Below are 22,587 nucleotides of genomic sequence, written 5' to 3'. Positions count from 1 at the left end.
TACCTTTGAATAATTGATAGAAAAGGAAATTTGATTTGAGTTGAGATATAAAGTGTTCTAAAGTCTTGCAACTCAAGACCAAATCCCTCTTTGACACTTACCACTTATAGTGAGACAGTTTGGATGTGTTTTGTACCCTCCGTTTTGTACCCTCCAAAACTCAGGTTGAAATATGATCCCCAATGTAACAGTGATGAGAGCAGTGGGAACTTTAAGAAGTGTGTGGGTCAAGAGAAGCCCTCATGAAAAGAATAACACTACGCTCTGGACTGGATTAATTCCCACAGAAGTGAGTTTCGACTCTTTCAGGACTCTCCCACGGAGCAGGTTGCTATCAGGTGAGGGTTTTGCTCATGTTTTGTCTCGCTCGCATGCACTCACTTGCTCTTCTTTTCCCCATATCATGATGCAACATGAGACCCTCACCAGACACAGCCACCCAGTCTTGGGTTTCCCAGCCTCCAGAACCACAAGCTAAGTAAGTTTCTTTCCTTTATAAATTACCCAGTCTCAAGTATTCTGTTATAACAACAACAACAACAAAAAAGAGACTAAGTCTGCTAGCTATTCTCTCTCCCATCTTCAACCCATTGTCACCATGGCACCAAATGGCTCCTTCAAAAATTCAAGTCTTTCCCCTGCCTGATCTTCTCCAATGGCACCATGTCACCTACCAAGAACATCAGAACAACTTTTCTGGTGGGTCTGTTTGTTGCTTGCCTTCTTCTATGGCCAATAATACAGTTCCATCAAAGTTTCTGAACATCAAAGAAAAATGTGGTCATTAAAGCAAGCAAATCTAAAAATGTGCTAATATAAAAATACATTTTTCTTTATGCAGGAAGTGTATGAGTCCGTAGTGAGTGATCTGCCTGGGTCCCCTTCATGACTTTGTACCAAAAGTCAGCCTAAATTCTGTGTTTTCCCAGTCCTTCATCGATTTTTGCCAATAAAGCAGAAATGCAGAGGGCTAGGAGTTCCAGAACATTCTTGCTCAATCACCTCTCTATCCACTGTATCATCAACAGGAGATTATTCAAAAGTGGCAGTAGTTTTTGGAAGGAGGAAAATAGGTTACTACTGAGAAAAGTCCAGAGAAAGAGCTTTGCATATGCTTGCATTTCATTTGAGCTCTAATCCCTCTGCCTCAGAGGAAAGAAAGAATTAAGATATTCTGAAGAATGTACAAAGGGAACTCATTAACTGGGCAATTTTAGGGTCAGTGTTCTAGATATTCACTCCCACTGCTCTGCAGACAGGGAACAGCAATATCATTTCAGTAAATATCAGTGGACATCTTAAGTTAGCATGTCCTGTGAAGGTGTAGAGAAAAGGATGATCAGCTTTCAAGAACTTTGAGTCTATTACGTGCCAATTCTAACTTATCTAAGGACTTCGAAAGTCTACCCCAATGTGAATACAGAAGCATTACCAATTGTGACGATGGTGGTTATTAAAATATTTCTGTCACAATGATCCTTTCAACTGCTCCCTAAGAGTTTCTGCAAGAATTTTGGAGTATGTCACATAAACCAATGACTACTTTAGAGAAGATATTTTTGTTACATTGAAGGGGGTTTCATCCTAAGGTAAGGATCACATAAGAGCCTTAAGTGAAACTTTCATAAAACCTTTCTACATATTTTAAATGGAAGTTTTATTTTTTTAAAGGTGAAGCATGTTGTTTTTCATGACAGCTTTGTTGCCACCAACAGAAATTCAAACTAGAGATCCAAAGGTGAATCAGGTAGGATTACCTACATGTTGTTCTTGGAACTCAGCTCAGATCATGGAAGAACTGTCAACTCTTTTAATAATTCCATTTTCCAGGAAAACACAGTCCATATTCAACCAAAGCTCATTAAATTCCAAAGTATCCAATCAGACCAGATCTATAACCAAGCAAGATGTGACTACCTCTGGGTCAACACTCAAAGAAATTCTTTATCGAAGTGTAAATAAAAATGGCTCCAGGAAGTACACCTTGGCATTCTTGTCTTTTGTTTCACTGAAACCAGGACATGGAACCCACACTTACAGACAAGTTGAGTCCACTTTGACCCTTGCTTCCAATAGGTACACTAATGCTCCAAGACAACGGAGAGTTGCCTGGCTGAAACCAAAGAATCTTCTGGCAACTCCCAAACATGCCCTTGGCTGTGGCCTTTACAAAGCAAATCTGAGAAATGTAATACATCTTCAGAATGCACCTGGAAAACAGCAATGTTATACCCACCGGGGGAAAGGCCTTCCTGGGGATTTTCATGGCTCTGCAACTTGAAGCTTTCATAATTGTGATCCCAATTAATGTAGCTACAGACATCACTCTTATATTCCTGGGTACAATTGGGTCCCATTCCTTTGAAGCTCATCAGACCATTTGCTTCAACACTTGCTCTAGGAGACAGCCTCAAGGTCAACAACCCTCCATGAAAACCTGTCATCTGTGTACTACACAAAAGTGTTTTCTTTGCATTTCAGTCATGCCTTGACCTTGGAGAGGATGACGTAAAGGTGGAAGGCCTGATTAATTTTCCACTTACAGCCCAATTATTTTACTATTGGCACCTTCATTCTACCATCACTGACATAAAATCTTTTACAAAACAAAACGTAATAAATGAGAAATTGATTGGATTTTTTAAAGCTTGCTTTGAAAATCAGCCATTAATACAAATGTCCTTTTTCAGAAGAAAAGTTCATCTGTAGAAGTTGCTGGACCTCAGAACCCAGCTGTGGGGCCACAGGGGGAGACATGACCACATTCAATCACAGTTTAGAAATCTTCCTCATTCATGTTTGACTGCACGCATAGACAAGTAGTAGTTTTCTACCTAAGGAGGAAGGTTTTCATGTAGACCCGAATGTACTAAAATTATGCCAAAAACTCCAGCTTTCCCCAACACTCTTTCTTAGAGGTCCACAAGATTCCCTAATTTATCTTCTCCAGGTGTTCACTCAAAGTGTCACCTAGTAAAGTCTTCCTTAATCACCCTGTTCACAATTGCAAACCAGTTGTCCAACTTCCCCTCCCCAGTCTCTCCTTAACTTTCTTCCACAATACTCCTAAACTTGTCCTCCTCCATCTTTTGTCCTCTCCTTTACTTTGCTTATTGCACACCTCTTCCCACAAAAATGTAAGCTCCATGAGACAGGAAGATCTCAGCAGCCTCTAGGACAGATGCCAGCAGAGAGCAAGTACCCATTAAATGACTTCAACTGTCTAAAATGGAAAGTCCAAATAACATTGGCTACCTTGAATGAGCAGTCCACCTTTCTCTCCATGAAGGTAGACAGTATAGTTAAGTCATTGCCCAGGTGAGCCAAGAACAAAACACAGGGAAGAAAATTGTTCCCATTCTGCGCAGCAGATACAAAGTCTTGTGCCTTCCATTCCACCTGGGAGCTAGACTTGGGTGACAACCATGATTCTATCCACATAACTCTGAAACTCTACAGAGAGGGAGGGGAAATGCTTCCTCTGGCTTCTAGTTTGCTATGACTGGCTGGTGGGCATACAATCTGTGCAGTCACAAAAGATCCCATCAGTGGGATCCCATGCTCAGTTTTATGCCCCGCTGTCCTTGTCTGGAAATTCTTAATAATTTTTCCTTTGAACTTGTATTTGGGGAAGTCCAGTGGACAATATAGCATGCAGATGAGCACAAGATACACATGAAAGAAAGAAAAGCATTTCATATCTTAGTACCTTTACCAGCACTTTTCCTTGCTATTTCAACAATCAGTCTCATATTTGCATTTTGCATTTTAAAAATTAGGTAGTTGGTTCTGGATGTATTCTTGTTCTTTCTGGAGAGTGATAAAAGCTAAGGTGGAAAAAATACAATCTATCTTACAATTCTGTTCTCCCTACTCAAAAGAGACATGGTTATCTTTTTTGGCTTTCAACAATCACAGCAACAACATTTATATTCAATTAAAGTTGAAATTAAGGAGAGTAATGGAGGCAATGTGTTGCTTTGAAGGAAAGAAAAAAATAGAGAAAATTCTTTTACAAAAATAATTACTGGAAATGTGGAGGCCTAGCAAGCTTACAGTTCTGAGTTCAAATTCCAGTACCATCAAAAATAATAGTTGCTGGAAATGTTAATGCAAGAATCTGGGGAGTTATTTTGTTGTTTAGAAACAATTTGAGACTCTGCCTGGTCCTGGTCAAAGCTGTCTTAGTCTCTTTCTAGCTCTCCAGGATGAACCACCATGGTCTCTGTAAACCTACGTGTCACCACCAACTACATGAGATTTCAGCCATCCACAATCCAATGGATTAGTTGAACTGCTCATAGCAACACATTTTCTAAAAAAGCTGTCATACATCTGTTGGAAGTCAGTCACTAGGAGCTGCCTTCTGGTCACAAAGTTTGGATCAGGTGTTCAGATTGTTCCATTTCCCCATGGAGGTCACAGTGCCTTTGGATGAATGTGGCTGGATAAGTTACAGAAAAAAATTTAGAACTAATTTGATGCCAGCTTCTGAAACATAAAGTGATCTCCCATCCTCTGCCTTTATAAAGAAAAGTGTTCACCTTAGGAAACCTCCAGTGATCCACTCCCCCCTCCACAGATATGAGAATGTTTCAGTGTCATATTTTAAAAGTTGGGAAGACTAAATCTCATCACTATGAAACCCAGGACCTGTGAAAATATCAGCAGCAGTGTTGACACACAGCAGGACTGGATATACAAAGGCTGAATTCTCCAAGGTAGTCTCAAGTTACAAAAATCATTCTGTGGAAGGCAAAAAGAAAATAAAGAAAAGTCTTTGTACACACAGAACCAGTGAAGAGAACAATAAAAAGGCAGCCTTTCAAGATCACAAATGTAATTTGAAACATGAAGGAAGATTAACAGCCAAGCCCTCACAGGAGAACCACAAGAAAAAAAGACAGCTACCAGGAAGCCCAAGAATTCTCAGACTCCATGTGTTCCCAGCAAGCACCCTGCTCTCCTGTTTTCTTTCAGGAAACAGCAGCCCCACCTCTTCAATTGTTCTCACCAGAAACCTATCCATGCTTAACCACTTCTCTCCTTCACTCCTTCGACAACCCATCGTCTTGGTTTCATTTCCTCTTGAATCCGTCTTCTTCTCTTAACTGTAATCTCCACCCTGATCCAAAGATCATTTTTCATCTGCTCCTTAGCAATGTCCATCCAACTGGTCTCCTTGATTCAACTCTTGCTCCATATCCTATGTTTCTCCAGAGTCTCCACTGATCTTAAAACATAGATGGGGCCATATTGTTCCACAGTAGTCTGAACATCTCTTGTGGCTTCCCATCTGGCTTTCATTACAGAGACCCTCATCCTCAACATTCCTTGCAGATCCTGAGTGTTTGCACACCCCTCCTTCTCTAGTACATCTGTGCCACCTCCTCAGCCCTTACACACAGCAACACTGGCTCTCTCAGGGTTCTTCAAAAACCATGCTCTAGCTGGCCTTAGAGTCTTCATGAATACTGCTCCCTCTGTCTTTCCTCCATCCTTTTGCCTACTGCCTCCTACGTCACCTGGAGTTCAGAAGCCACTTCCTCAGGAAAGCCTTTTCTAACACCCATCCCAGAATAACTTGGTTCTTTTTTATACTTTTTGTAGCATGATTGATATTTTAGCATATTTGTGTGGTAATTTGACTAACCTCTATCTTTACATCTAGACTTAAGGCAAGAACTATGTCATTTTTCTCAGCTATTTCCCCTGTAGTACCTGGCACATAGATAAATAACTATAATGGTTGGATGGATGGATCAATGGATCAATCAATTGATCACTTGATAAGTATAAGAGAATGTTATAAATTCATAAGCCAAAAAGTATTTCCAGGAGCAGGTATAAATTTCAAATATAGCAGAGGTTAATGGGTAAGTATTCCACATTTTGAATGTTTGGATTTTGAGAAGATTTGCTCCTTATCTGGTATCCTTCTACTCCATCCTTCACCACCCTTATAGGTATCTCATTAGATAAGTAACTTAGATTCTTTGTGTTTCTTTTCACAGATGAAAGCAAATATAAATACACATCCTTATTTTCAGTCTTACATAAAAGACACATTGCCTTGTTGTTATTTAACAATATACCCCAAAGATCTCTGGGAATCGGTCACTGAGAGTTTTCTTACTCTTTCCTACAGCTACTTGACAGTCCACTGTATGAATGCACCGTACTTTATTTAACCCTTCCCCTCCTGCTGTCTTCAGTCTCCTGCTATTTCAAACAAGGCTGAAATGATGACATTGTTTATGTGTCATTTTGTACATGTCCAGATCTGTCAGATGAATTCCTACAGAAGTGTGATAATTGGATCAAAGTGCAAATGCACTGGTAATTTTGGTAAGTAACCATTCAGAGGTATTTTAAGACAAAGTCTCACTTTGGAAATTTGAAATATGAATACTTGCAGGTGATGGAGTAAGCCTTAGCAGCAGAAGTGACCAAATTTGAATGTCAGTTCTCATTTATCAGCTAAAGCAACATGATACAGCTCTCTGAACCTGCTTCCTCATCTACAAAACAGAAATCACACTTCTCAGCAGTGTAGTTCCGAAGAGGCACACAATTATTTTGCTTCTTTGCTCGCTAAATGGACTCAGTGGATCATGGACCTCACTGAGTCCATGATTTCAAACAACTCCCATCAGTGTGCAGACTCCCACATCTTCAGCCGACATTCTCCCAGTTTTCCAGTTGTCTATTGGATGCCTTCTCTTATATGCCCCAAACCTGTAATTTGCGAATATTCAAAATCAAATTCAGGAACTTTTCAAAGATGTCATTTAAAATGGTATTCTTTTCCTGTACTTTTCAATCACCCAAAGACCAATGGACTTGGAACCTTTCTTCCATTCCTCCCTCCATCTCCCCACATTCCCAATTCAGTCACAATTCCTTATAATTGTCCCTCCCAAATTTTCCCAGAATCCATTTCTTCCTTTATTCTATTTCCATTCTGTCCCAATACAGGGGTCCATGATTTTTTACCTGGACCACTGCAAAAAGGAAATACACTATTTTAACTGACCCTAGTCCCATAGCCTCTCAAGACAACCTCTCTAACTAGCCCAAAAGTGATCTTTCTGTTATACAAACCAGGCCTTGTTCTTCCCTTGGTGAAAGCTACTTGGTTGCCCTCTACCTTCTGTGTGTGAGGTCTAAATGAACAGCATATAAACCATATGAACCACGGCTTCTCCTAGGCACACCCTCAGCCCCTCTCCAGGCTTCTGGCTATGGCAAACTTCTGCCTTCCCTTGGGAAGCTATCTCTTTCTCAAGCAGCATTCTCTTAGCACAGGGAAATTTCCTATATGCCTTTCATCCACTTATTCATTCAGCAAATATTCTCAAGTCCTTAATGTGTAACATTTATACTTTAACTAAAAAGGGAGATTCTGGCACACCCCATACTTCTGAACACCTAGAAATTTCACTGACATGCCATACACCTGACTTTCCGAGGGTTAATCTCCCACCTGTGGTACACAGGTGTCTTCTAGTGTAGTGTTTCTTGACCTTGGCACTACTGACATTTTGGACCATATAACTCTGTGTTGGGGTGGGGAGTTATTGTTTGTGTGTAGAGAATATGGTAGCATCCCTGAACTCTACCCACTCCATGCCAGTTGCTCACACTCCCTAACTGTGACAAAATGTCCCAAGATATTCCCAAATGTCCACTAGGTTTTTTTAATTGCCCCAGAATGAGAACCACTCTATCGGGGCATCTATGACACTCAGCACTCCATGACTGCAAGTCCGAGTGGGAATGATGTCATTAATGGATGGGCTGTGTTCTGTGGAATGTCAGGATGACAAGGGCACTGCAGACGTGTAGACATAAATGGCATCCTTGCCATACAAAGGCCAACTGCTATAAATTCTCAGGATCGATGGGGAATGAGATCACTAGTCCATACAAGTTGGAGAATGTGTGTTGATCTTCACCAGCAAATATAGCACATCATCACAACAGCTTCAAAGGGGATATCACCTGCATATATATATTCATGGTAGCAACTGCATAACTCATCTCTTTTCCATATGAACACATGAGAACAGAGATATGGGGACACCACTTTATATCCTTTCTGTGGTGGCAATAATAGCTGCAGTTATTCCAAGAATGCAATATTATTTCTGATTTACTTTATTGGATAATGGGGAGAAACAGTTGCAGAGCTTTTACCTGGCCCTTTCTACCCTGATAGCCTTTATTCTACAATTCAGAAAATTATTGGAAGTTCTGCCAACCACTAAATGTGTCCACCCCAATTATACATTTTGGGACCTGAGAAATAATCACAAGGTAATTTTAAATAGACTTGGGATAAATTTTCATTATAACCTGGCCTCCTAAAGCTGCCAATCTAATAGGGCAGATGATCTATAGCATTTCATATCCCCTGGTGTCAGTGTTGGCTCATGTGTGAAATAGTCCTCAATCAAATAGGCTGGTTGTTCTCCATTCTCTAGCACTAATTACTTAAGGAAATGACTATAAATTCCATTAAAAAAAGAATTAGAGGAACAAGTGTTTATGTACACTTTCTGGAAACAGTAGGATCCCTCTCCAAGGAGACTTTACCCTCCCCTGCAATCTGTGGGTTCTGGCTATACTTGGAAACTAATTTTCCAGCACAGTGACTAAGGTTAGCTTTCTGCTGTCTAGCTTTCTTTTTTTGTCAGTATTAAACAATTTTAAGAGCACCCTAGGTAGCTGTCCAACTGTTTTATGTCGAGGGACACCATGATCTATTAGCTAGTCCTAGAAATCTTTGAGAACTGAGGCGCTACTCTGCAGCTCTGCAGTGCTTCCTATTACAATCATTATGGCCACCTTGGCTCTAGTGGTTAAGAGCTAATGTCTAGTTTTATAATTCTGGAATCTCATCACCCCCATCAACATTGAAGAGCTCAGCTTCATGGCAGCGTCTATCGGAGTTAAGCCCAATCAACAGGAGACAGACACTGAGCATCTCAAACACGTGGTGAGCCTTTAACCTCCTCTAGTACCTTGGTAAAGGAGGATTCCAGGCATTGAAGAAGCATAGCTCAGTGAGTTCTTGGGTTTTACATAGCAAATTTATTCTACCATTCCCAACTCCTTAAGCATTGAGCCCTTCTAAATTATGCCAAATATACTCCAGCATCTCCACCTTATCAATTGTAGACCATCTTCTGTCTAAATCCAAGGAGCCATCCCCAAAGATTAGGACTAGCCAGGTGACCATGACATTCTAACACCCTCGATCCACTCCCTCATGGCTCTTGCTGGAACATGTTTGCCAGTTCCCTGCAAGTCCTCTGACACAGATTTTTTTTCTCTTGGGGCAGAAATTGTACTTCTTCAAGGAAGCTGTGCTCATTCCAGATTCTGTTAGCCAGGAAACAACAAGAAAGAGCTAATTCAAGCCCTATACCCTAGCATCACGTTTGGATATGAATACGGTCCTCAAGCTGGATATTAACAAGGTCATTTCAGCACAGACACAGGAAAGACACAACAACCTGCAAAATCATGTGAAATCCTTTCTCAGCCTTTTCAAATTCACATCCTTAGAGTTTTTACTAAGAAAGCTACATGATGACTAAGATGTTGACAAATCCTTATTACATTAATTGAACCTGAGAAATTAAGCACAGATTCTCAAAGAATTATGCCCATTCAACTAATAAAGTTAATGTGGAAAAACAGAATTGTTTCAAATTATAAATTCTATCCCACTAGGCACATTTTTACAGCTCACTAATGCTATTCTGTCCTGTGGGTTTTCATTCTAATTAGCCAGTCAAATTGCACAAATTCCGCACTTTTCATTTTATTTTAACTATCAACAAAGCTCCTTTTCAGTTCCTTATGGCCTCCCACTCTTCAGCTGATGGACACCCCTGACTGCAGGGCAATTCTGAGTGTGTGCTAGGAGCAGGAAGTTTGCATGCCTGAAATTACAACTTGATAAAATATATGACAAAGGAAGAGAGGGAAAAAAAAAACAGAAGAGAGTCCTACCTGCACTTATCATGAGCCAACTTGAATTTGGTGACTTGAGATATTTTAATTGCAAAATGCACCATATCTGACTTCATTATAGATTCTGCTCTTAAAGTTGTGTAAAAATCACATCGACTTTTATCTCAACTAAGAAAGTTGAGATAAAGAAACTGTACTGAATTTTTTTTCATGCTAAGTATCAACTTTTTCTGTTTCATATGTCCAAATCCAAAAAGGTTTCCTCTGTATTTTACATATTTGAGTTTAGTACTGAGTACCACAGTGTGCATTGCTTGGATAATATATTTACCTGCCTTAGACTCTGGCATCAAATGCCACCGACAAAGGCCTTGATAAAAACAAAGCAAGTCAATAGTGACTAGATCAAATCTCTATTTCTGCTTCTTTCCAACTCCTTAGGAATTTGAGGGAACAGGAAGCTAATTTCTTTTCAGACTTAAGATGAATAGAAACTAATAGCTACTTTTAAAAAATGTAAGAAGTTCTTAAGATTAATTCATTAATAGAGGTACAGGTCATGAACAAAAGAGGCAATGGTTCCCAAGTTCTTCACATGTGGATGACATATGGACCCCACATCTTCAGAACTGGGGAACTCCTGCAGGCAGGTGGCCAAGTGGTGATGAGTGTTCTTCCTTATCATCAGAATGCAGCAAGGACAGGCAGGTAGGAGACAGTGCCAACCTGCTGATGTGCAGTCACTCAGTGTTGCAAAAGCTACAGTGTGACAAGAACTAGAATTTTTTCCATACAGTTCCAAAGGGCAGCACTAAGACAAATAGATACAATTTCCAGCTATCTGGGAGGGCCAATAATTAAAACTGTTCAAAACCTGGATCATCTTATGAGGCTTCCCCATTTCTCCCCACACAGGCTTCTTATACTTTTACAGCTACATAGAAATTTAAGAAAGCATGAGATACTTCAAACTTCAAGGTCAGATTTTATAGAAAGTGTCCCAAATGGACAGAGAGGTTAGGTTGGGTGTCCTCAAATGACAGCACATAAGCTAACCACAGTTCTGGCTCCCTTTGATATCTTTCTCTATTACAAAGTTTAAGAACGTCCAGGATCAGATTTTCAATGAGTCCCCTCATTGCATTGTGAGCATTCCCATCCTTTTCCCAGCTGACATCCTTCCTAACTGACCTCCCTCACTCAGTGACATTCGTGTGGTCCTCCTCCCACACTTCCCAAAGTCACACCCTCGCTCTTGCTAAAAGCTGTCAACTATAAATCTCATTATTTATAATGCAGAAAGGGAATCATTGATTTTGCACTGATTCGTCATCATAATGCTTTTCTCTTATCTGTGCTTAATCACTGTGGTTTCTCTGAGAGTGGAAAGCTCTCCTTCCTTTCTCTGAGAGAATTTAAACAGGGTTCTAAACAGACACCAGCTGGGCAAACAGTGCAGAGAGTTTGGGCCCAACGTGATAAGAGCAGGCACACCCGCAGCCCTGGGCCAACTAGCCTCAGTACAGCAGCCAAGTCACAAATAGCTACAGAGGCTCCTTCAGCTCCAGTGGGGGGATGCTTCCATTTATTAAGACAATGTTCCATCCAGTTTTGTGGTTAGTCACAAAGCAGGAAAGTGATTGATGGACTAGAGAATGAGTGTTTCCCTTTCAGGGCTGGAACTGGTCAGAGGCCGAGCAGCACCCAAGGAAGTCAAAAATGGTAAGACAGCAGCTAGGTAACAGGTGTGGCAAAAGGGGTCCCTACCTCACAATTATACAGCAGCCTTTCACATCCTGCCCAGCATCTTTGTGCTGTACTATAGCTTTCTTCAGGGATAAAGACTTCTTTTTCTTTCTTTCTTTCTTTCTTTTTCTTTCTTTCTTTCTTTTTCTCTCTTTTTTTCTTTTTCTTTCTTTCTTCCTTCTTTTTTTCAGTACTGGGGTTTGAACACAAGGTCCCCCCATTTGCTAGACAGGCACTCTACCACTTGAGCCACATCCCCAACACTTTTTTATTTGGTTGTTTTTAAGACAGAATCCCACATTTATGCCCAGGCAGCCTGGACCACAATTCTCCTGTTTATGCTTTCCATGTAGCTGGGACGCACTACTCTACTGAGCTTTGAATAGTTGAGTTGGGGTGGGGATCTCATAAATTTGTCACCTCAGCTGGCCTCAAACTGTGATCCTCCTGATCTCCACCCCCCAAGTAGCTAGGATTGCAGACTTGAGACACTAAGCCCAGCCAGGGAGAAGGTCTTCCATGTGTCCATCTCCATCTCTTGTCCAGAAAAAAAGCCAAGGTAGTTTACAATCCTGAGCACAAGGAATACTTACCCAGCATCCAAGAGAGCACACTGTGCTTCTGTCCCTTAAGGAGAATTCCCAGTGACTAGTGAACAAGCTGTGTGTGCCAAGCCCACATTATTGACTTTTTTGATGCAGGATGAGATGGAAGGACTGGATAGATGGACATCCTGCATTATATACCTGCCTGAGGCAGGATGAGATGGAATAAAAAGAATGAATAAATAAGTCCTGTGATGTTGCATAAATCTTTCTCCAAGAAATGTTTTAGCGTGTGCTTGGGTGTGGGGTGTAAGAATTATAATGCCCTCCTCATGTTCTAGGGGAACAAGGGCTAGCCAGGAGCCTTTGCTAAGCAGAGACTCCCTGGGACTGGAGCTAGGAGAAGTATCTTCAGATAAAGGCACCGGGGAACAATGAAGCTAAAGATAAGGACAGTGGGGCCGTTAATGCCAAGGAGGCCTGAGGGCTGGATCTGGAGACAGTCAACTTCCAGGGTAGACCACAAATGAATTTAGAAACCACCTCCTTAAGGCAAGATTGCGTGCTTAATCACTGATTCCTCATTAAGTGGAATCAGGCTCTTCCATATCCTCAGATATCATGGTACCCTTGACTGGGCAGCTTCTTTAAATTCTGGATTCCAAATTATCAGCTACAAATGTGCCTTTTTTTGTCATTTGCAATCTGTCTTTATATAATCTAGGACACACATCTGAAAAGGGTGCACTCCATACACAGTTTTGCCCACCTTAGTTAGTTAGCTGTATCCAGTCCAAGTCTCAATACTGAATATTGACCAGAGGGTTTTAAATACAGATTTGGTGAAGACAGCAGAACTATGGAGCTGAAAATTATACTGTACTTAGATTCATTCTCCTAGACTTTGGATATACTCACATCTTGGGCCTTGGTTACACTGACATCCAAGAATTGCACTAGCAAGATGTTGACATCAACAAGGGGGTGAAGCCCAGTGCACAGTTGGTGCACAAGGAGCTCCCCTTCTTTCTCCTTTGAAAGAGGGAAGGAGTGAAGCTGAGTGCAGGTGCTGGGAAGGAAGAGGAGGAAGCCCGTCCAGGAAAGAATACCCAAGTTGAGCCATGTCTCCTCAGCACACAGGTCATGACCATCCTATGAACACAGACAGCCTCAGCACCGAGCTTGCACTGGAGAAGTCAGCAGCATCTTTCATGGTGGAGCAGGGACCAGGTCTCCAAGGAAGACCCAGCCTCACAATGCCCACTTCCCCAGCTCTCCTTTACAGGGGCTTCTTTCTGACTTTCTCCCCAGAATTTGCATGGAGGAGCAGCTGCAGTGGTGGGGGTGGGGAAGGGAATCATGAAGCTCATACTGCCTGGAGGCACTCATAGCCCTTGAGGCAAGACCATTCAGCATCACCCTGGGCAAACCAATTTCCAGTGGCTCTACTCCAAGAAACATTTTCTCCGTGGATGCATCTTCTCCTGTGTGTCCTACTCTTGTTCTGCAGGGTTGACCCTGAGATGTCACTTTCTTTTCTTCAGAAACTTTAGTTTTGGTCTTTTGAAATGCTTTAAGTCCTCTTTAGATATGTTCTTCATTGGGATTTTTTGCAGAAGATTTGTTTCCTTGCTGATTAGTAAGTGCCTGTAGCACTCTGCTGAAGATGCCAGGTAAAACATAGATCTCTCTCTATATATATACACACTCCCCCACTCTACCTTCTCCCTTCCCCTCTCTCTTCTTCATGCTCTCTCTAACAATACCCTCCACCACAGTCTGTGCACTTCGAGTTAAGGGAGAGGATCCACTGGGTTCCATCATGGAGAGCCATGAATACCATGACATGTTCAGGAGAAAAACTAAACAATAGTTGACTATCAATAAGATGGGAACTGGGAGAGAGGATCCCTCCATGGGCTCCCCAACTTTGGACCTAGACACCTGAGTGGATTGCACCTGAGGGGAGGAAGACAAAATAGACATGGCTATGGGTAAATACCCATCCAACAACCTCCCTCTCAGATGAGCACTATCTGGAATGTTATTTACCATTTCCTTGCTTCAGTACACACACACACACACACACACACACACACACACACACACACACATATGTATGTATACAGTGGTGTGATGGTTAATATTTAACAACCAGCTCTCCAAAAATTGATTTATGTGTGCTTATTTCTTTATGTTTATATTTCAATTTTCCCCAGCTGTACTAATTGACAAATAAAATTTGTATCTATTTGTTTATACAGATATTGTATATGTTTACAGTAAACAGTATGATATTGATAGTCATATATATATTGTGTAAAGATTAATTAAAGTTAATTATCACGTCCATCTTCTCACCTACTAGTGAAGCAGAGAGTAGACCCTCACCAGACCCCAAACATGCTGGCACCATCATGAAATTAAAAAGCTTCTGTACAACAAAAGAAATGGTCTCTAAGCTGAAGAGACCAATCACAGAATGGGAGAAAATCTTTGTTAGCTGTACATCAGACAAAGGACTGATAATCAGAATATATAGAGAACTCACAAAACTAAACTCCCCAAAAACAACGAACCAATAAAGAAGTGGGCAAAAGAACTTTTCCAAAGGAAGAAGTCAAATGGTCAAAAAACACACACACACACAAAAAAAATGCTTATCATCCCTGGCCATAAAGGAAATGCAAATCAAAACCACACTAAGATTCCACCTCACTCCTGTTAGAATGGCTACCTCAAGAACAACAACTACTGTTGATGAGGATGTGGGGAAAATGAAATGCTCATACACTGCTAGTGGGACTGTAATCTAGTACAACCACTATGGAAAACAATATGGAGACTTCTTTAAAAACTAAACATTGATCTGCCATATGATCCAGCAATCCTAGTCCTAGAGATATACCCAAAGGATATGACACAGGTTACTCCAGAGGCATCTGCACACCCATGTTTATTGCAGCACTATTCACAATAGCCAAGTTATGGAACCAGCCAAGATGCCCCACCACTGACAAATGGATTAAGAAAATGTGGTATTTATATACAATGGAATTTTACTCAGCCACAAAGAAGAATGAAATCTTGTCATTCACAAGTAAGTGGATGGAACTGAAGAACATCATCTTAAGTGAAGTTAGCTAGGCTCAAAAGGCAAAAAATCATATGTTCTCACTCATATGCAGACTATAGACCTAAAACAAATGCAGTCATATTATTGGACATGGGTCACACACTAAGGGGAGAACACATACAGGCGTAATAGGGAAAGGGAAGGAAACCTAAAACTTGAATGTGGTTGATGTGCTCACTGTAGAGGAATGAATACAGTAATCTTAAACTGGCAGAGGCCACTATGGGAAGGGGACTAGGAAGTAGTGAAGAGGTCTGGTAGAGATGAACCAATGTGGGTTGTAATACACAAGTGCATGGAAGCAATGCCAGGAATCTTTCTGTACATCTACCTTTATCTCAAACTAGAAAAACCACTATGTTTTTCTTTTTATCTTATGTGTTTTTTCTTCAGCAAAATCAGAGAACAAGAGGGTGGAACAGGTTCTGCCAGAGGTAGGGCAGGAGGGGCAAATAATGTATACACATGTAAGTAAAGGTAAAAATGATAAAATTTTTAAAAAATAGAAAAGTCTTTCTTCAATAATCAATTAACATTTCTACTTGATAAACTTTTTAAGCCTTTGACTCTTATGTAATAACACCTAGCTTAGAACACACACAGATTATACAAGTGTACAAAAATATTTTGTTTCTTTCTTCCTTTGTGATATTGGGGATCAATCCCAGAGCCTTGTGCACGCTAAGCAAATTCTCTACCATTGAGCCACATCCCCAGTCCTATTTACTTTCCTTACATCCTTATTTTATAAGATTTTACCATTTTTTAACTTTTTAAATACACACACAGGGTCAGGATCATCAGTATTAATCACTGTCTTGCAGCTCCACATCTTGTCTCACTGGAATATCCCACATGGAGCTTCCTTCTTCTGGGATCCTCCTGAAGGGACTTCCTGAGGTTGTTTGTAGTTAACGTTTTTATACAAGTATAAGAAATTCACTAAAATAATGATTAAAAGTATTGTATACTAAATACATAAACCAAAAACATACTCTAAAATAATAACAAACATAGAATAGGGTGAGGGATATAGCTCAGAGGTAGAATACTTTCCTAGCAAATGTGAGGCCTTACATTTGATCCCCAGCAATGAGAAAAGGTATAACACACACATAGGCAGTAGCATAGTCATTTATCATCATTATAAACTATTGGGTACTGTATGTAATTGCATTGGTATATTTTTATACAATTGGCAGCATCGTTGGTTTATTTACACCAGCAACACCACAAACAGTGAATAATGTAGTACAACATCATTTAGGTGGCAGGAAGTTTTTGACATCATTATGATTTTTATGGACCACCATTTTATATACAGTCCATCATCAACCAAAAAAAAAATACATGGCATCTTTTAATTATAAATCTGTATGGTAGTTCAAACCCCAATCCCACCAAAAAATATATTAATAAATCTGTATAGTCAATTGATTCTCACAGAATGTTGTTGATTTTTGCCAAACTGTCATAACTGCAACCAATCTACAGCTGCAATTGTTGAACAAATGTAGTTCTAGTATGGATATTGGTTAATATTTTCATTCACATTAATAGATAAGGAGAAAGTAAAATGACAAAGACATATGGTAGAAAGTAACTTTTTGTCATTTATACAAGCAACTTCTTTGTCCAATCAGATACTAGCTTTCATATACAGGTCCCCAATTTTGGTGCTATTCACAGTGTAACATAGACAGGACAGATCTTTAAGTTCAATCTGCACTGTTAACATCTGCCTGCATCTTTCTTGTGTCCAGATAATCACAAAACAATCAAGCCCTGAGTTGTCACCCTGTCCAGTTTCCTTGGTGTGAGAATTCCCATCATGGGGTCTTTCTAAACATCAAGGTAATGTCCACCAGAGGCAACAAGAGACTGCTCTGCTACCTGCCAACAGCCATCAGCCATGGTTCATCACCTCCCCAGCTTTCCTGTAGATGACCCAATGGCTTCTGCCTTCCAGGCTGTCAACTTTGTCCACCAAGCTGTCATGTATTGAAGGAGGGTCTGTTGGTAGAGAACTTTGATTCCTTTGTGTCACTACTGGTCACAGGCACAGCATGGGGGTGGGGGGGCGGGAATCATGTCATAGAAATGTAGCTAACCTGCTCACAGTAAATTCTAACCTAAGTACTGACTAGTGTAGGTTTTAGTATATGTTTACAATTTAATCAAGTTGAATTTGGGGTTTGTTGCTTTGTTTTGTTTGTTTTATTTTGAGACAGGGTCTCACTATATAGCCCAGGCTGGCCTCCAACTACCATCCTCCTGCCTCAGTCTCCCAAGTGCTGAGATTGCATACATGTGCCACCACACCCAACTGACCAACTTGAATCACCAAGACGAAAGACAAAGAATTTTTCTTCTACCAAGTATTATTTAGCCCAGTGTTTCTCAACCTCAGCACTACTGATATTTGGGGCCAAATAATTCTCTACTCCCGGCAGGCTGTCCTGTGCACAATGGGATTTTAACAACATCCTGGCCTCTGCATTATGGATGTTGTTAATACCCACCCCCATCTGCAGCAACCAAAGATGTCTCCAAACACAGCCAAATGTTGCCTGGGGATGCAGTCAGTATCACCCCCCACTGCCACTACTGAAAACCACCAATCTACCCTACATAAAGGGTGGGGAGAGACAGAGGAAGAGTCAGCAAAGGGGACATAAATTATAATTTAGTGTAGTTTGATATTTTAATGTATTGGAAAGTGATATAAAATATTGCACTTGCCTGACTTTTCACCCAATGGTAGCATACAACGAGTAACAATGTAATATAGCCAACAGTAAACACCTAATATGAGCCCCACAGGTGCCAGGCAGGGGTGTCAACCATACAGCCTCTCCACACTCCCAGGCAGTCTGTGAATTGGGCATTTTTTACTTTGTAGCAACCTGAAGCTCAAGAAGTTACATGGCTCATTCAAGTGGAATAGTTTGAACTTCAACACAGAGCTGTTGGTCTCCAACACTCTTGTTTTTTCATTATAAACTCTTGTTTTTCATATATTAACTGTTACAATCCCACAAAGAATGGAATGGAGTGACTTGGAAAAAGGAGAGATTGGACATTAAGAATAGGAAATTGAAGTTTAATCTTAAGGGGAAAATATCAAACTTACATGTCAGCACCATTCTTTTGAGGGTTAAAAATATATAACCATTTAGATATTTTAAGTGCTCCAAAGTACTAAAATCTGTAACAATGTGTACTTTAATTCCTACATAAAAAGTTGAAACACAGGTCTTCAAAAGTTGCTCTCTTTTCTGTATTCAGAAAAATGCAAACCATGCAGTCCAGAAAGGAGGGAAGAAGCCATCCAGCTGAACTTCATGGAGTACCTCTGCCATCTGGCGGTGAGTTAAAGAAGTGTCACCAAAACAGTTAAATTCACTAGGTACAAAGAATTGGGGTCAGCCTCATTCTCATTGTTAGACACATACAGGTCCTCCAAAGCAATTTATTGAAACCAAATTTTGGTGTTTGGAAGGAAGGCAAATTACCAGTTACCTATAGAATTTAAAAGCCAAATAACTCCTAAGGAAAAACAGCATTTTGTCTTCATTTAAGATTTTTCCTCACAAGCTAACACTGCCCTACATCTTTAATTTTCATGAATATTTTAAATGCATTATAGTGTTTAATCTCAGAGGGGAAGAAAGGAAGGAAGAAAGGAAGGAAGGAAAGAAGAAAGGAAGGAAGGAAGGGAGGGAGGGAGGGAGGAAGGAAGGGAGGAAGAAATAGAAAAGTAGGAAAATCATTGTCACATTTAGTGGGGATACAAAATAAGAAAAGATAATTATATTGAAAATATAATCAATGATTATACTATGATGATACTAATCAATGATTAAAATGGGCATATCATTTTCTCCCTGGTATCTTGAAAAACATTATCTAGAAAAACATGATATGACTTCTTAGCTAAAATGTTAAACTTAATTAAAAATGGAATTGATGTCCAAAACTAAGATAAAGCTAGATAATTCATGTTGATAAAATACATTTTTTAAATAAAATTTGTCAAGAAATAAAATCATTTTTCCAATATACTAGTCTTCTGTCTTCATTCCTTAAATATTTGATCTGTTCTCTTCCTCTTTATAGTAACATCATAGAACACACATAATACATTTCATTCATCAATTTGACAAATGCCTTTTGAGCGCCTTCTATGCACCAGGCACTGGGAACAGCAGTGAGTGAGATAAATCCTTGTTCTCGTGAGGTTACACTCTGAGGAGACAGGTAATCAACAAGTAAATATGTCTTAGGTCTATACAAAGTGCTTGATATCATCCCACTTCATTTCCCAACTGTATTTTACATTTTACAGATGCGGAAACAGGCTCAGACTGCTGCTTTTACCAAAGACTCAGATAAGTGGCAGAACCAGGATTCAAAGTCAGATCTTTCTTCTCTAAAGTCCAGCTCCCAAGACCCACACCCCCCAGCTGCAGTTTTCAAGTGCAGCCAGTGAGCACCTGGGGCCAGATACAGTCAGGGCACAAGGCCAGGCTATAGGATAAGAGGTGACATGGGCCCTGACTCCAATAGTTAGTTCAGCCTGCTAGAATTGGGACCTGTGGCTCCAAGTGTTCAAAACCACAATCGTCCAACTCACCAGAGTTCATGAAAAATAAATTCTCCCAAATTCAACTCCAACATTCAGGGGGGAGCGAATCACATTAAAAACTATAATTTTTTTTAAAAATCTAGTAAAAGTGAAATTTGACAGAGATTAGCATCCAGAATATCACCCTGTGATTTCCCTAGAAAGGGAAGAAAAATTAGATTGGGGCGTTTTTATTTTTGTGAGGCTTTTCCAAAACCTCCATTTTATTTTGAGTTGTGATGGAATTGTCAGATGGTCAAATGAAGTAACTAAAGTGGAGCTCTTGCATGTGTACCAAAAGGCTCAGTGACACAAAACATCACATCACACCATGCTCTTCTTGAACAAATGTCAGATCAGCACTTCTAAATATTACATGCTTCTTGGGCAGGTAGCCTAACTCAAGACACCATCTTGAAAAAAAAACAGAGTGCACAATCAGTGGAGGAACCTGGCTGCACACGTCACTGATATGGTCACCTACTCCCCAGCAACTTCTGGCCAACCTTTGTTTCCTACCTCTTGTCTGAAACACACTATTTGCTTGACAAAATCCAGGAGACATGAGAACCTCCTACAGCAAATGTTGATATAAAGAAAATGTCCTAAGTGACCAGAGATATTTATCCAGGCATTATCTCTGCCACCTGTGCAGAGTTTACCAAGTAGGCGGGGTAGGGTGGCTATCTTGTGTGCATTCAGCTCAAGTTGCCTGGATACCATGTCTTGTGCTCACCAGGGCACATAAATCTAATTGTTCCTCTCTTCACTTGAACCATAAGGATTCCAAATTAGATCATATCACTGAGTCACATGAATGAGCCTTGTGCATTTGAACTCTCTGTGTGGCTTGTCCAAGCTGTCCTATGAAACCAAAGCAGGAAGCTTTACAATGCTAAAGATGTTTTAAGGTCTTGTCAAATATGGTCAGTTCTCAAGTACCTCTCCCTTTGGCAGGCCTCTGTTTGGAGTTTAACACGTCTACTTGCTGGTGATATTAACAGCAGATTTCTGAAGTTTGATTCCCCTTCTGCAGGAAGATTGCTGGGATGTTAATAACATCTTCATAAACTGTCATTTGTGGGCACAGTCGTCAATGTCTATTAATTCTAGAACATACTTGGCTTCTATACACAAAAAAATGGAAAGAAAAAAAAGGAAAATAAAAAGTTATGGTAGGATGGAACTTTAAAGTTGTAGCTATGGTAGGCTCTCTGGAAAATCTTAAAATAAGATTACTGAACGTCACCAAGATTTTTAAGGTCTCTTTCCATGAAATCATTTTTTTTCTTTTGACTATATCTTCACTTCATATCACTTATCACAATTGTAACTAATGAATTGTTTGCATAATTATTTATACAATGCCAGCCTCCCTGGCTATTCTGCGCCCCCAAAAAGGAAGAAACCAGGGCAAATATTACACTTCTGATGTCCCACAGTATTTCCATCAAGGACAAAGTGAATATATGAACATGGCAGTGGTCCACAAGATTATAACAGAACTGGAAATTCCTGTTAGCTCATGTTTTCACAGTACACGCTGAATCGGTTTGTAGCCTAGGAGCAACAAGCTATACCATATAGCCTAGGTGTGTGAATACAAATACTCTATAATGCTCACACAGGGATGAAATTGCCTAACAGGGCAATTCCCAGAACACACCCCCGTTACTAACTGGGGCTCAGGAAAAGTGTCAATTGTCTCTCTGTATAGGCCAATGATGTCACCTGAATGTGTCACCAAGCTGTCTCAAAAGCACTTTACTCCATTTCCTGGTTTTGTTCTTACACTATAATGCAAGGAGTTGTAGAAATAAAACAAATTGGAGAGAAACAACCCTCCCTAGGAACTCAGCATTATTGAGCATTGGTGGTGATGGTGGTGGTGGTGGTGGTGGTGGTGGTGCAGGGCTTTTTGGTGGTACTGAGGTTTGAACTCAGGGCCTTGCAGGCACTCCACCACTTGAGCCAATCCCCCAGCCTTTAAGCACTGTTAATTGCTGCTGAGAATGTTAATTTTGTGTTGAGTTTCCCTTAAGTCTTCATCAAAAGCACCATTTAATGTTTTTTCCTGTGAACCAGCAAAACTGTTGGGAGCAGGCCATTCAATCCCTCAAGGCTGCCTCCCTTATGTTTGGCAGCCTTGAGTGGGGAACAGTCAGCCAAACAGCCCCCACTTTGGCAGCTGGCTGGATTGCCCTCATGGCAGCCAGGCTGTTCAGGACACTTGATGATCACTTTGAGAACACTGCAGCAGCTGCAGGGGACTGCTACAATCACAGCTGTTGCTGAAGACACAGCTCCTGCTTCAGGCCTTGTTGCAGTCAAAAACACTCCAGACAACCTGCTCCAGCCTTGGAAAACATGGCTGCGAGATAAGTCTTGGTGAACTCTAGATGACACTGCTCACCCTGCAGCCATTCTCACTGGGGGGAACAGGGGTACTTCCCCCCAGTGGCTGAGCAGAAACCTTGTGATTGGTGTAATGTAAGGCCTGTGACTGGTGGAACTGGAAACTGTGCTGCAATTGGAGCAAATCCCAATTA

At 40.6% G+C, this 22,587-nt stretch overlaps 1 protein-coding gene across 2 annotated transcripts in view; it reads right to left on the bottom strand.

Annotated features, from left to right (window-relative positions):
• Positions 1-11,829: 11,829 nt before the first annotated feature.
• Setd4 (SET domain containing 4) overlaps positions 11,830-22,587 on the bottom strand; it is a 102,787-nt gene continuing 92,029 nt past the window's right edge. Inside the window, exons 15-16 of one of the 2 annotated variants that reach the window (XR_012447864.1) lie at positions 20,981-21,165; positions 11,830-19,659 (exon numbers count right to left, since the gene is read on the bottom strand). The gene's annotated coding sequence lies outside the window, so the exon portion shown is untranslated. Of the gene's footprint in view, positions 21,166-22,587 lie in introns of both variants that reach the window. The other variant, XM_074072696.1, reaches the window with a different exon arrangement.

This window comes from Castor canadensis, chromosome 5 (genome assembly GCF_047511655.1).
Source record: "Castor canadensis chromosome 5, mCasCan1.hap1v2, whole genome shotgun sequence".
Taxonomy (NCBI): Eukaryota; Metazoa; Chordata; class Mammalia; order Rodentia; family Castoridae; genus Castor; species Castor canadensis.
The sequence above is the reverse complement of the archived record's forward strand: the minus strand, read 5'-3'. Positions and strand labels throughout refer to the sequence as shown.